The following is a 17,018-nucleotide window of genomic DNA, read 5'->3' on the forward strand; positions in this document are numbered from 1 at the left end:
ATGAGCCATGGATATAGCACTATGGGTGGAATAGAATATAATGAAGGGGGTTATGTGGAGAAGACAAAAAAGGAGAAAGTCTCACATCGACGCGGCTAATCAATGGCTAGGGAGATGCCCATCAATTGATGTCAATGCAAGGAGTAGGGATTGCCATGCAACGGATGCACTAGAGCTATAAATGTATGAAAGCTCAACAAAAGAAACTAAGTGGGTGTGCATCCAACTTGCTTGCTTAGAAAGACCTAGGGCACTTGAGGAGGCCCGTTGTTGGAATATACAAGCCAAGTTCTATAATGAAAAATTCCCACTAGTATATGAAAATGACAAAACAAGAGACTCTCTATCATAAAGATCATGGTGCTAATTTGAAGCACAAGTGTGGAAAAAAGGAGAGTAGCATTGCCCCATTTTTATTTTATTTTTTATTTTTGGGCCTTCTTTTTTTATTTGGCCTTTCCTTTTTTTATTTTTTATGGGACAATGCTCTATTACTGATGATCATCACACTTCTATTTATTTACAACTCAATGATTACAACTGGATACTAGAACAAGATATGACTCTATATGAATGCCTCCGGCGGTGTACTAGGATGTGCAATGACTCATGAGTGACATGTATGAAAGAATTATGAATGGTGTCTTTGCCACAAATACGATGTCAACTACATGATCATGCAAGGCAATATGACAATGATGATGCGTGTCATAATAAACGGAACGGTGGAAAGTTGCATGGCAATATATCTCGGAATGGCTATGGAAATGCCATAATAGGCAGGTATGGTGGCTGTTTTGAGGAAGATATAAGGAGGTTAATGTGTGATAGAGCATATCATATCACGGGGTTTGGATGCACCGGCGAAGTTTGCACCAATTCTTAAGGTGAGAAAGGGCAATGCACGGTACCGAAGAGGCTAGCAATGGTGGAAGGGTGAGAGTGCGTATAATCCATGGACTCAACATTAGTCATAAAGAACTCACATACTTATTGCAAAAATCTACAAGTCATCAAAAACCAAGTATTACGCGCACGCTCCTAGGGGGATAGATTGGTAGGAAAAGACCATCGCTCGTCCCCGACCGCCACTCATAAGGAAGACAATCAAATAACACCTCATGTTTCAAATTTGTTACACAATGTTTACCATACGTGCATGCTACGGGACTTGCAAACTTCAACACAAGTATTCCTCAAATTCACAACTACTCAACTAGCACAACTTTGATATCACTATCTCCATATCTCAAAACAATCATCAAGTATCAAACTTCTCTTAGTATTCAATGCACTTATATGAAAGTTTTTATTATGCCTAAAAGCAAATTGACATGTTGTTCTAAAGGAATCTCAAAATAATATAAGTGAAGCATGAGAGATCAATTATTTATATCAAATAAAACCACCACCGTGCTCTAAAAGATATAAGTGAAGTACTAGAGCAAAAACTATATAGCTCAAAAGATATAAGTGAAGCACATAGAGTATTATAATAAATTCCAATTCATGCGTGTCTCTCAAAAGGTGTGTACAACAAGGATAATTGTGGTAAACTAAAAACCAAAGACTAAAATCATACAAGACGCTCCAAGCAAAACACATATCATGTTGCGAATAAAAATATAGCTTCAAGTAAAGTTACCGATAGACGAAGACGAAAGAGGGGATGCCTTCCTGGGCATCCCCAAGCTTAGGATTTTTGGTTTCCTTGGATTTTACCTTGTGGTGCCTTGTTCATCCCCAAGCTTAGTCTCTTTCCACTCCTTGTTCCATAATCCATCAAATCCTTACCCAAAACTTGAAAACTTCACAACACAAAACTTAAAAGAAAATCTTCATGAGCTCCGTTAGTAAAAGAAAACAAACCACCACTTCAAGGTACTGTAATGAACTCATTATTTATTTATATTGGTTTTAAACCTACTGTATTCCAACTTTTCTATGGTTCATAAACTCTATTACTAGCCATAGATTCATCAAAATAAGCAAACAACACATGAAAAATAGAATCTGTCAAAAACAGAACAGTCTGTAGTAATCTGTAGGTTTCGAATACTTATGGAACCCCAAAAATTCTAAAATAAATTGCTGAACGTGAGGAATTTATCTATTAATCATCTGCAAAAATAATTAACTAAATATCACTCTCCAATAAAAATGTCAGCAATTCTCGTGAGCGCTGAAGTTTCTGTTTTTTACAGCAAGATCAAAAAGACTTTCCCCAAGTCTTCCCAACGGTTCTATTTGGCACACACACTAATTAAACACAAAAAACACAACCAAAACAGAGGGTAGATAAATTATTTATTACTAAACAGGATCAAAAAGCAAGGAATAAAAATATAATTGGGTTGCCTCCCAACAAGCGCTATCGTTTAACGCCCCTAGCTAGGCATAAAAGCGAAGATAGATCTAGGTATTGCCATCTTTGGTAGGCAATCCATAAGTGGCTCTCATAATAGATTCATAAGGTAATTTAATTTTCTTTCTAGGGAACTGTTCCATGCCTTTCCTTAACGGAAATTGGAACCTAATATTCCCTTTCTTCATATCAATAATTGCACCAATCGTTCTAAGGAAAGGTCTACCAAGAATAATAGGACATGAAGGATTGCAATCTAGATCAAGAACAATGAAATATATGGGCACATAGTTCCTATTTGCAACAATAAGAACATCATTAATTCTTCCCATAGGTTTCTTAATGGTGGAATCCGCAAGGTGCAAGTTTAAAGAACAATCATCAAATTCACGGAAACCTAGCAAATCACACAAAGTTTTTGGGATCGTGGAAGCACTAGCACCCAAATCACACAAAGCATAGCATTCATGATCTTTAATTTTTATTTTAATAGTAGGTTCCAACTCATCATAAAGTTTTCTAGGGATATAAACTTCCAACTCAAGTTTTTCTTCATAAGATTGCATCAAAGCATCAACGATATGTTTAGTAAAAGCTTTTTTTTGACTATAAGCATGAGGAGAATTTAGCACGGATTGCAGCAAAGAAATACAATCTATCAAAGAGCAATTATCATAATTAAATTCCTTGAAATCCAAGATAGTGGGTTCATTTCTATTTAAAGTTTTGACCTCTTCAATCCCACTTTTACCATTTTTTGCATCAAGATCTAAAAACTCCGAATTTTTGGGACGCCTTCTAACTAAAGTTGACTCATCTCCATTACCATCATTATTAATATTCATATTGCAAAACAAGGATTTAATAGGGGACACATCAATTAGGTTTAGATCTTCATCTTTATTGTCATGAAAACTAGAAGAACACGCTTTCACAAAGCAATCTTTCTTAGCACACAACCTAGCGGTTCTTTCTTTGCACTCATAAATGGAAATTCTCATGGCTTTGAGAGACTCATTGATATCATTATTAGGTGGAATAGATCTAAGTTTCAAAGAATCAACATCAAGAGAAATTCTATCCACGTTCCTAGCCAACTCATCAATCTGAAGCAATTTTTCTTCAATCAAAGCATTGAAACTCTTTTGCGAAGTAATAAATTCTTTAATACTAGATTCAAAATCAGAGGGCATCTTATTATAATTTCCATAAGAATTGTTGTAGGAATTACCATAATTATTAGAGGAATTACTAGGAAACGACCTAGAATTAAAATTACCTCTATACGCGTTATTACCAAAATTGTTCCTACCAACAAAATTCACATCCATAGATTCATTATTATTCTCAATCAAAGTAGACAAAGGCATATCATTAGGATCACTAGGAGCACTCTTATTAGCAAAAAAATTCATAAGTTCATCCATCTTTCTACTCAAAACATTAATCTCTTCAATTGCATGCACCTTTTTACTAGTAGATCTTTCAGTGTGCCATTGAGAATAATTAACCATAATATTATCTAGGAGTTTGGTAGCTTCTCCTAAAGTGATTTCCATAAAAGTGCCTCCCGCGACCGAATCTAAAAGATTTCTAGAAGCAAAATTCAATCCGGCATAATTGTTTTGTATAATCATCCATAAATTCAAACCATGTGTAGGGAAATTACGTATCATTAATTTCATCCTCTCCCAAGATTGTGCAACATGTTCATGATCAAGTTGCTTAAAATTCATAATATCGTTTCTAAGAGAGATGATCTTAGCGGGAGGAAAATACTTAGAGATAAAAGCATCTTTGCACTTATTCCATGAATCAATACTATTTTTTAGGCAAAGATGAATACCAAGCTTTAGCATGATCTCTAAGTGAAAACGAAAATAGCTTAAGTTTAACAATATCGTTGTCCACATCTTTATTCTTTTGCATATCACAGAAATCAACAAAGTTGTTTAGATGGGTAGCGGCATCTTCACTAGGAAGGCCAGAAAACGGATCTTTCATGACAAGATTCAGCAAAGTAGTATTAATTTCACAAGATTCAGCATCGGTAAGAGGAGCAATCAGAGTGCTAATAAAATCATTATTGTTGGTACTGGCAAAGTCACACAATTTAGTATTATCTTGAGCCATCATGACAAGCAAGCAATCCAACACACAAGCAAACAAGAAGCAAGCGAAAAAGAGGCGAACGGAAAAAGAGGGCGAATAAAACGGCAAGGGTGAAGTGGGGGAGAGGAAAATGAGAGGCAAATGGCAAATAATGTAATGCGAAGGATAAGAGTTGTGATGGGTACTTGGTATGTCTTGACTTGGCGTAGATCTCCCCGGCAACGGCACCAGAAATCCTTATTGCTACCTCTTGAGCAGTACGTTGGTTTTCCCTTCAAGAGGAAAGGGTGATGCAGCAAAGTAGCGTAAGTATTTCCCTCAGTTTTTGAGAACCAAGGTACCAATCCGGTAGGAGACCACGCGCGAGTCACCTCGTACCTACACAAACAAATAAGAATCTCGCAACCAACACGATAAAGGGGTTGTCAATCCCTTCACGGCCACTTGCAAGAGTGAGATCTGATAGAGATGATAATAATAAGATAAGTATTTTTGGTATTTTTATAATATAGATTGAAAGTAAAGATTGCAAAATAAAATAGATTGGAAACTTTTATGATGGAAAATAGACCTGGGGGCATAGGTTTCACTAGTGGCTTCTCTCAAGATAGCATAAGTATTACGGTGGGTGAACAAATTACTGCCGAGCAATTGATAGAAAAGCAAATAGTTATGAGAATATTTAGGCATGATCATGTATATAGGCATCACGTCCGTGACAAGCAGACTGACTCCTGCCTGCATCTACTACTATTACTCCACACATCGACCGCTATCTAGCATGCATCTAGAGTATTAAGTTCATAAGAATAGAGTAACGCCTTAAGCAAGATGACAGGATGTAGAGGGATAAACTCATGCAATATGATGTAAACCCCATCTTTTTATCCTCGACGGCAACAATACAATACGTGTCGTTTCCCTTTCTGTCACTGGGATCAAGCACCGCAAGATTGAACCCAAAGCTAAGCACTTCTCCCATTGCAAGAAAGATCAATCTAGTAGGCCAGACCAAACTGATAATTCGAAGAGACTTGCAAAGGTAAACCAATCATACATAAAAGAATTCAGAGAAGATTCAAATATTGTTCACAAATAATCTGGATCATAAACCCACAATTCATCAGATCGCGACAAACACACCGCAAAAGAAGATTACATCGAATAGATCTCTAAGAGAATCGAGGAGAACTTTGTATTGAGATCCAAAGAGAGAGAAGAAGCCATCTAGCTACTAGCTATGGACCCGAAGGTCTGAGGTAAACTACTCACACATCATCGGAGGGGCCATGGAGTTGATGTAGAGGCCCTCTGTGATCGATGCCCCCTCCGGCGGTGCTCCGGAAAAGGCCCCAAGATGGGATCTCTTGGGTACAGAAGGTTGCAACGGTGGAAATAGGGTTTCATGGTGCTCCTGGATGTTTGCGGGGTATATGAATATATATAGGAGGAAGAAGTAGGTCGGTGGAGCTACGAGGGGCCCACGAGGGGGGAGGGCGCGCCCCCTGCCTCGTGGCCGCCTCATTGATTGCTTCACGTCCACTCCAAGTCATATGGATCACGTTTGTTCCAAAAATCACGTTCCCGAAGGTTTCATTCTGTTTGGACTTCGTTTGATATTCCTTTTCTATGAAACACTGAAATAGGAAAAAAAACAGCAATTTGGACTGGGCCTCCGGTTAATAGGTTAGTCCCAAAAATAATACTGAAGTGTAAAATAAAGCCCGTTATCATCGAAAATAGATAATATAATATCATGGAACAACCAAAAATTATAGATACGTTGGAGACGTATTAGTGGAATTCAGTCAAACAGAGCCACGGGGGGGGGGGGGGGGGGGGGGGGGGGGGGGGGGCACAAGGACTTGGGCGCAACCAAGTGCCTTGTGGCCTTCTTGTTGCACGTCTGGTCTCCTCCTGAAGCTTTGAGGGTCTCTTTTGTCCAGAAAAAATCATCAAGAAGTTTTGCGACATTTGGACTTCGTTTGGAACAGATTTCCTGGAAAACCATGATAACCCACAAGTATAGGGGATCGCAATAGTTTTTGAGGGTAGAGTATTCAACCCAAATTTATTGATTAGACACAAGGGGAGCCAAAGAATATTATCAAGTATTAGTGATGTCTACTACACAACCTTCTTCTTTTAGACGTTGTTGGGCCTCCAAGTGCAGAGGTTTGTAGGACAATAGCGAATTTCCCTCAAGTGGATGACCTAAGGTTTATCAATCCGTGGGAGGCGTAGGATGAAGATGGTCTCTCTCAAACAACCCTGCAACAAAATAACAAAGAGTCTCTTGTGTCCCCAACACACCCAATACAAATGGTAAATTGTATAGGTGCACTAGTTCGGCGAAGAGATGGTGATACAAGTGCAATATGGATGGTAGATATAGGTGTTTGTAATCTGAAAATATAAAAACAGGAAGGCAACTAATGATAAAAGTGAGCGAAAACGGTATTGCAATGCGTTGAAACAAGGCCTAGGGTTGATACTTTCACTAGTGCAAGTTCTCTCAACAATAATAACATAATTGGATCATATAACAATCCCTCAGCATGCAACAAAGTGTCACTCCAAAGTCACTAATAGTGGAGAACAAACAGAGAGATTATTGTAGGGTATGAAACCACCTCAAAGTTATTCTTTCCAATCAATCCATTGAGCTATTCGTATAAGTGTCACAAACAACCCTAGAGTTCGTTGTAAAATAACACCTTAAGACACAAATCAACCAAAACCCTAATGTCACCTAGATACTCCAATGTCACCTCAAGTATCCGCGGGTATGATTATACGATATGCATCACACAATCTCAGATTCATCTATTCAACCAACACAAAGAACTTCAAAGAGTGCCCCAAAGTTTCTACCAGAGTGTCAAGACGAAAACGTGTGCCAACCCCTATGCATAAGTTCAAAGGTCACATAACTCGCAAGTTGATCACCAAAACATACATCAAGTGGATCACGTGAATATCCCATTGTCACCACAGATAAGCACATGCAAGACATACATCAAGTGTTCTCAAATCCTTCGAGACTCAATCCGATAAGATAACTTCAAAGGGAAAACTCAATTCATCACAAGGAGATAGAGGGGGAGAAACATCATAAGATCCAACTATAATAGCAAAGCCTGTGGTAGATCATGCCATATCAAGAACACGAGAGATAGAGAGAGATCAAACACATAGCTACTCGTACATACCCTCAGCCCCGAGGGTGAACTACTCCCTCCTCGTCATGGAGAGCGCCGGGATGATGAAGATGGCCACCGGTGATGATTCCCCCCTCCGGCAGGGTGCCAGAACAAGGTCCCGATTGGTTTTTGGTCGCAAACAACTCGGATGGATCAACTATATGCCACATATCGCACACGCAACTCTAATCTGATTCGTGCTTGATGTCTCCGACATCGCTCGCACCGTTCGTCTTATTTTCCACCTATCACTGTGCCGGCCTCTGCTCGAGTCGCTCAGCAAGCTCTGCTCGCCGTTAGGCGCCACAACACGCTATGCTCGCCGTTAGGCGCCGCGGCGTGCTCTGCTCGCATCCATTGGCGTGCTCTGCTCGCGTCCGTTGGCGCGCTGGGCTTGTGGACACCTTTTCCTTGCGTGTTCAACTGCTATATGCACACACACGCGCACACACGCACACACACACACACACACACACACACATATATATATATATGTATATGGTTGCTCACCGTTGAGGCGACCGCAGAGCGCTCTGCTCACGTCCCTCCGCGCGCGCTCTGCCAACGGTTGGGCGTGCGCACGATCACGTCAAGGGCCCCATATGCATGCGGTTGCACTGCGCGCGTTGCCACGCGATGCAGTTACGTGCGACATGATGGAGTGCAAATTAGAACTGCCATCAGGGCCTGCTGATATTCCTAGCTGTTCGGCTTCCCCTTTAATTCCCGCGGCCATTATAACTTAGTCTCTTCAACCTTTCGATCACGCCCCACAACACAATAAGCACACCCACGACGACACATAGAGAGGGGATGTCTAGCAGTGCTCCAATGGAGTTCAGCGAGCATAGATTCGAGACCCACGCGAGGGAGATGGATCTCTCGGTGGTGTACACCATCGACCCGGCTGTGGTGGACGACTACATCAACAATGTTGAGTAGTTGCTTGCACGAGACAAGTACAAGGTGGTCGACATCGACCTTGAGTACACCGCCGGTCATCCCGGCATAGATCAGAAGGTCGCCGTCGCCCAGTTGTGCGTGCGCCATCATGTCCTCATCTACCACTACTACATGTCCACAGAGCCTTGCGACCATTTCAATAAGTTCGTCAACAGCACCAACTACAAGTTCGCCACGGTGGAAACCACCGACGATGTAAAAGCGCTCAGTGTTACGGGCTTGGCCTGCAAGAACCTTATCAAAATCCGTGACCACTACAGGGTCTGGGGCAGCACGAAGGACTCCCTGGTTAAACTCGCCTCAGCCATTGTCGACCCCTACTATGAAAAGATGAAGCAGGATGCCCAGAGAACAAGTACCCTATCCTGGCACAGGGCCTGGATGCGGCAACTCGATGAACCTCACCTCAGGTTCGCAGCCAAGAGCGTGTACACATGCTACGAGATGCACAGGCGGATCATTGACATGAGTAAGTGCCTCATTACCAAATTGACGAGCCCGAATCGAGCCACAAGCAGAGCAAGCGTCACAAGAAGTAGATGATGATCAGATGATCGTTTTTGGTAGTTAATCATGCATGTAATATATAGTTTACTTTAATATAGTTTACTTTATTGGTGTGTGGAAATGTCATGTGTGTATTAGCCGCCTATGTAATTAATTATGCATGTAATAGTTTACTTTGGTGTGTGCAAATCCCATGGTTGTAGTAGCCACCTATGTAAGTGGATGTTCAATTTGATTATGCAACCATGTCCTTATAAGTGTGTATATAATGTTGTTGTTCTGTATGCAATCCCATCGCACAACACACACTTCTTATTAGCAGCAACTGTCTATGTTATTATCGGTCTTCGCACACATTTCGTATTACAGACCTGTTTGCCGCGTATCACACACATCTTGTTATAATGATTTCTGTTCTCTTGTCTCAACACAAACAGTTCATCCGAGTGAACCGCATGTCGTATATCGCACACACCTTGATCTGGCTGACCGTTTCTTGTGTTGCCTAATCACAAACAGTTCATTTGAGTGAACCATTTGATGTATATCGCACACACCTTTATTTGGATGCCCGTTTATTTTGTTCCTCCTCATCACAAACAGTTAATTGAACTGAACCGTATGCCCTGCATCGCACACACAACTATAATTTGAACCGTGTTTGATGCATCCTCCATTGCAAACATTTTGCACCTTTTTTGACGGGTTTTTTGCACCACCATTTGCGATTATTGCATCGCACATAGTTTCGTCGAAGGGTCTCTGATCGTTGTGTCGCATTATCAGCATCCTGCAGTAGTGAAATACCACACTATAGCATGTGAGCTTTGAGTCATATATGCATGATGTAGATGTTTGTTTAATTCTTATAGTTCATCTCATCCAAAATCAATTAGTTTTATAAAAAAATCTATTTTAAGATTCATGGAATTGTGCATTGTAAAGCATAAAGTAAAAACAAAAAGTGACAATTCATTTAGAAAAAAAATTGGGCAATTAAGATATGGTAGATTCTAGAGAACAAAGGAGAAGTGCTTGTGTTTTGAGGTTTGTGCATTATGCTTAAGTTCAACCATGGAGTCTTCTAGATTGTACATGTGGCAGAATCTGGTGGAATGTAGACGATATCCAATGGCCAGTAGTGCTCGGATTTGCCATCTCTGTACCGTCGGATTGGCTTCATCCAACGACCAACTTTCAAAGTTATTCGCACACTACATAAGGTTATAGATATAGATGTGTCCCATGCTAGACCAAATAAAGTTTGAGCGCATGCGTGGGACGACCCCCCCCCCCCCCCCCCCCCCCCCCCCCACCTCAAAGTTGGGAAACTGACATCGTATGTATTGAACCAGGTTTGGAGTCAGGTACGGTGTTCGGTTTGTAATGTAGTTGGTGGCCCATCGAAGTTGTGCATTCGGGATTTAAACACATCACACACCACCGTACCCATACATATTTTCGGGCTGCATGCAGTGTATACGGGGTCTTCTGATCGACCACGTCTCCCTTGTGCGGTTTTTTGTGACGACACACATATCTGTGGGCTCCCTGAGTGTATATATATCATCCCTTTGACCGATAATGAGGGGTATGTGTTGACCATGAATGGATTCCTCCTAGTACGTGTTAGGGCCGGTCACCATCACATGTCGCTCAACCAACGCTCGAGCTCATGCGTTGTGAGGATTCCCTCCCACATGCTCGGATTGCTGGGTTCGACCTACATCATACCCTGCGTATCTCGTCCTTAACTACCTTGCCTTCATGGTTGTTGTCTGTATCGAGAGGTAGGTACCACATCTAAATTGTACATTATTCTATACTGAAAACACACATCACCCCTTCCCAACGCACATCATTTTGGGCCGCATGCAAGAAGTGCTGGTTTTGTGGTCCCTCTCGTGCGATTTTTATGATGGTTCAATCTATTGGCCCAAGCGGTTTATCGACAACAACGGCTGTCGTTTGACCAAACGATAGATTCATTGGTCTTCTTATGGTAGGTCATGGCGACATGCACATATGACCAAAGTATCGATCATTACGTGCATCCGCCCCACTGACATGAAGTGGGAGGTGGTGGGCCAAGCATCCTAGCTAGGTACGACATTATGTCATTATATATATATAGGACAACACTATTCTAATCCCAGGATTAGAATAGTTATTTGGATCAAGATCACCCCTATATAGGCCTGATTCGTTGTTCCCAAACTCCCAAACCCGCTTGAACAAAGAAAATAAACAACGATCCCCACCGCCCCCACTTTCCTCGACCACCACCTCCCGCACTCCCTCGATCCCCACCTCCCACCCACCGACCCGTCGACACCAGCCCCTGAAACCACCGCCGCCAGTGCACGTAACCCCGTGTGCCATTCTGCCAGATCCCGCCGTCGCTCGACCTCCTGGCGCCGCCTCCCCCGCCTCCTCCTGGCGCCAGCACCGCCGACCTGCCTCCGCCCGGTGCGCCGCCGCCCCCAAGCAGTGAGAGTCCATTGGCGCCCCTGCCTGCTTCCGGCGGTGTGAGGCCGCCGCCGCCCCTTCCCACCCTGCCTCCTCCTGGCCCGCCGGCGACCCTGCCTCTTCCTGTGCGAGGCCGGCACACCGGGCCCCTGCATACTTCCGTTGCGAGGCCGCCTTCTCCTCCTGGCACGTCGGTGATCCAAACTATTTCCGGGTCGAGGCCGCCGGCCCTACGTTCCTCTGCCATGAGGCCGCAGCTCTCCTTCTTCCCAGCGCATGACCCTCTCTGTTCGGCGCAAGGTCGCCCCCGTCCTTCAGGGCCTAGTGGGTTTGGACTTCAGCGATGGTGCCTTAACAAACAACTCGGGAGCACGGGAAGAGCTTAGAAAAACTCGCCAGCCCTCGCTCCGGTGAGCTTATCTGGTCACGTCGATCCCGCTGCACGTCACCGACCACGACACCGTGATGAGGCTGAGATGCGCATGCACTAAGAGAGAGCCCTTCTTTCCCAGGAACGGCACAACTTTGCCCCCAGGTCCAAAAAGTGACCTTCTCCCCTCGTGCATACTGACCTTCCTCTCACAGATCACATAGGGAGCGGGATACAAAGCACCGATCTCTCTCTTGTGTATCTGGATGAGTAGCAAAAAACTTGGGCAGGATCCCTCATCCGACCAAAGTTCTTCCTTTTCTTGTGTATCTGGAATTGATGTTCAGAAAGAACATGCAATTTTTGCATAAAAATGACAAAATGTTGTTCATAAAGTGGTTGACTTCTTAATACAACGTATATGTAGCACCGACACGACGAACCTTTGTGTTTATACTCTGTTTCTCTTCTCATTACTTTGTGCTGAGATTTTGGTTTTGTAGAAAAAGATGCATGCTGACAATCTATACAAAGAAGTTCAAAAAAAAATCTACGTACTTCTAGAAAACCAAGAGAAGGAAGGGGTTCATGCTACGACTACAAAACTAAAAACTAAGAAGTTCAAGTTGAAAAAAGGAAGGGGTTTGAGTTTTATAAATATATATATATATCAGATTCTTTTACATACTAATAGAAAACCAAGAAATTCCACATTAAAAAAATGAAGAAGTTCACTACATATAATAAAAACGTATTTTCCCCGTTTCCACAAAAAAACCTTGAAGTTCAAAATTAAAAAACGGGGTGGTTCGATGTCAGGTTTGAATTATTTTCCCTTATAAATAATGAATTCAAAAAAATCTTTTCTAAGAAACAAAAACAAAAGCAAAGAAGGTCAAACTTAAAAAAATAGAGAACTACAAGTTTAAAGAAACTATTTTTTTTGTTTCTAAAAGACCAAGTAGTTCAAAATAAAAAAATAAACTTTTAAAAATGGATATTTTCCCTTTTCAAATAAAAAACCAAGAAGTTCAAGTTAAAATAAATACAGCGGTTCGATGTTTATAAAAATGAAAATCTTCTCATTTCTAAACAATAAATCCGAGAATAAAAATTTATTAGTACTTTTTCGTTTCTACAAATGAAATCAAGAAGTTCAAATTAGAAAAATAGAGAGATTCAAGTATAATAACCAAATAAGTTCAAATAAAAAAATACTTCAAAAATATGGAAATAAAAAGCAAAGTTTCCCTATTTCTAGAAAAACCTATCAGTTCATTTTAAAATAATGAAGAGGTTCAAATATTTGTTAGATAAAATCTTTCCGGTGGTATATGATTTGCCACAAGCGCCAACACACAGAGTTAAAGAAAAACAACTCTTGATTTAAAAAATGGTGAAGTTCGGTGTCTATAATGTTTTTGGATTTTTCACATTATACAAAATAAAACCTAGAAGTTCAAAATTTTAAAAGAAAAGAGGTTCAAAAAACTCGATCTTCCTTGTTACAGAAGAACAAAACTAAGAAGTTCAAATTAAAATAACAGAGAAGTTCAAAGTTGATAAAAACCTCAGATTCTCGTTCTAAAGAATAACTAATAAGTTCAAATTAAAATAAGAAAACAACAAAAAAGTTTTTAAAAGATTTTCCCTTTTTTTTAAATTCATATTTTCCCTGATACTAAAGATTAAACTAAGAAGTTCAATTTTCAAAAACAGAGTAATTCAATGTACATTAAATACTCAGTTTTTCTCGTTACTGAAGAATAAAACCAAGAAGTTCAATTTAAAAACATGGAGAAGTTTGATATTTAATTAAAAACTCGAATTTTTTTGGTTACTAAAGAATAAAACAAATAAGTTCAATTCAAAATAATGAAGAAGTTTCATATTTCTAACGAAACTACAATTTTCATATTTCTAAAAATACATAAAAGAAATTCAAATAAAAAAGTTAGAGCGGTTCGATATAGAAGTTCGATGATTATAGAAAACTCAGATTTTCCTCGTTATTAAAGAATGAAAACAAGAAGTTCAAAAATTAAATAACATGAAGTTCAATTAATAATAGAGGGCCTCAAAATTTCGTGAAAGAAGATTAAGAAATAAAATCAGGAAGTCCATATTAAAAAGATGGAGAAGTTTGATGATTATAGAAAACTCAGATTTTTCTCGTTATTAAAGAATGGAAACAAGAATGTCAGAAATTAAATAACAAGAAGTTCAACTTTTAATAATAGAGCGCTTCAAAATTTCATAAAAAAGGATTAAGAAAATCAGATTAAAAATCATAAAAAAACTCAGATATATTCACGTAACCTAGAGAAGTTCAGATTGATAACTGCCAGAACTTCACGTATTACACGGTGTGCATTTTGTATTAAAAAAGAATAAAAAACAAAGGCTAAAAGTTTTGTTGTTATAAGTTCAAGTCCTCGGTCGAAGAAAGTTAAAAAATTTATTGTGAGAGAGGTTTGTACAAAAGGAATATCATTTGTGTAACACCGACAAAAATGGATAAGAAAATTACAAAGGAAAAATACGTCATAGAAGTTCAACGTGAAAACAGCAGGGAGTTCAACTACTACACTGAATGAATTTTAGATGAAAAACTTTTAAAACCATCGCGAGTATGAGAAAATAATCAACACGGGAAAGTTGCGTGTTTACAGCAGCTTTCCATCGGTATATCACTCGTTGAATTCCGGGGAGTGGATGGAGAACTACGAGTAGTGGATGGAGATATGCGAGCAAAAAAAAGCACGTCGAAAATAGAGTGAAGTTCAGGTAGACATGCTGAGAAGTTCAGGTTCTTCACACGGTGCATTTTCGAAGAATCTGTTTCGCGATAGAGGCAGAATGAATGATCCCGCCGTTTTCGAAATTACTTCAAAACGGCTAAGAATCAGAGAAAACCATCAACATGAAAAAGTTTCACATTTTCCGTAGCTTTTCAACGGTATATTATTTTCCCAATTCCGATAAAGTTTGTAGAAATTACGGCAAAAATACGTTTTTATCCATTTTCGAAGCTGACTTAAAACCGTAAAGAATTGGGAGAAACAATACATACCAAAAAGTTTCGCATTTGTTCAAGCTTGCCAACGCCATAACATTTGCTGCATTCAGATGCACAGTTAAAAAATTAGCTTGAAAATATGAACTTTGTAGGACTTGGACCATTTTCTAAATTACTCTTAAACCATTCAAAATTAGAAAACAACTTTCAAGATGAAAAAGTAGCGCATTTTCATAAGCTTTCCAACGCCATATCATATGCCTCCATTGGATTAGGCGTTTAGAAATGACATCGAAAAAACGAACTCAACTGCTTGGTTTACGAAATTTTACGTTTTTTCAAATTACTCTTTAACCATAGGGAATTAGAGAAAACTTTCAACATGTGGAGGTTGCGGTTTTGCAGCAGCTTTCCAACGCCATATTATATGCCTCATTCCGATAAACGGTTTAGAAATGCGATCAAAAATACGATTCACGTTTTTTGTGTGAAGAAAAAACGTTTTTCAAAACTGCTCTTAAACCGCTTATATTTTGCCAAAAATTTAAGTTGGGTTATGATATTGGGGTCCATAGCTTTCCAACGTTTTATCGCAAGCCCCATTTGGGCAATTTTGGCGGAAGTTCAACCTAGTTCACAGGGAAGTTCAACGTACTACTAGCGGGGCAGGTCAGGTTGTGATCAGAATATTATTCTGATCCCGTGATCAGAATAGTGTTTATGTGTATATATATATATCCGAGGGTGCTTTCGGGTTTGCGAGGCAGGTGCCACCGAAGTTATGCATTGTGTATTTAAAGTTTTAAACATCCCCAATGTTCCTACATATATTTGGCCACTTCCAGGTGGTTCTTGACTTCTGGCCCCTCTCATCGATCTTCGCTGACACACCCAACCATGGGCCCGCGCAGTCAAAGTTGTGCACTGGAATTTTGAACATCATAGGCCACCCTTTTCACTCATATATATTTGGTCCACATGTTGGTGTGGCTGTCTTCTGACCCTCTCTAACATTTTTTTGCTGCAAAGACTCTGATGACACTCAACGGACATGGGTATAATATCTTAACCGTGTGCGATACAAGTGCGCTGTGAATCACCATGCCTGCGCAAGCGTGAGCAAAGGTGGAGGTACTGGCTCAACCATGTGTGATGCAAGTGCGTTGTAAAATCACCACGACCGCGCAAGTGCGAGCAATGGTTGGAGGTACTGGCTTAACCGTGTGGGATGCAAGTGCGCTATAAAATCACCACCTGTGCAAGCTAAAGGCAGGTAAGTTTATTTGGAAATTAGGACGAACCGTGTGCAATTGACCATCTAGCTAGAAATATAAAAAAAACACTACCCGCCTTGAGCGTTGCAAAAATCGGCGGTTCCACCACTTTTCCTTATTATCATACACACATATTGTTATTGGACCGTGCGCGATCTTGGGCACTCCCGCCCCGCATCAATTCTTTTACCCAAATTTTAGTAGCCGCCGTACTTCAACCTTCGCCGACACTCCTCCAGCACCGACCTTATAGTAAAATTGTAGTAGTCGAGGCATTTGAACTGTCGCCCTCCCTCATCCACCACCATCTCCACCCACCACTACTAAAATTTTCAGTAGCCGTGGCGTATCCTCAAACACCCCCCTCCACAGTTCCCCACCCGCCCCCTCCCTCCCTCGAACCCTATCCCGCGGCCGCCGCCAACCCCTACCGGTCTGCATGTTCCTCCTAGCTTAGATAATAAAGTTCAGGATACCAGCGATTCACATACCATCGCCCCACTCCCCTGAGTTTTTAGATGAGGCCTGCGGTGTCCCTCTCGCCCAGATCCACATCCCCTGCTCCAGAATGTCGCATCCTAAGCTCGACCACATATCCTGGGGAGCCCGACGAGCTTTCGGCCAAGAAGAGGTTTATCATGGCCTCTCCGGCAGACGTTGGCGAGGTGGTCGCCGTTCGCCCTGACCTGTCGATCCCGGAGCAACACATTGCCGTGGAAGCAAGTGAAGACGTTGA

This window comes from Triticum urartu, chromosome 1 (assembly GCF_003073215.2).
Source record: "Triticum urartu cultivar G1812 chromosome 1, Tu2.1, whole genome shotgun sequence".
Lineage (NCBI taxonomy): Eukaryota > Viridiplantae > Streptophyta > Magnoliopsida > Poales > Poaceae > Triticum > Triticum urartu.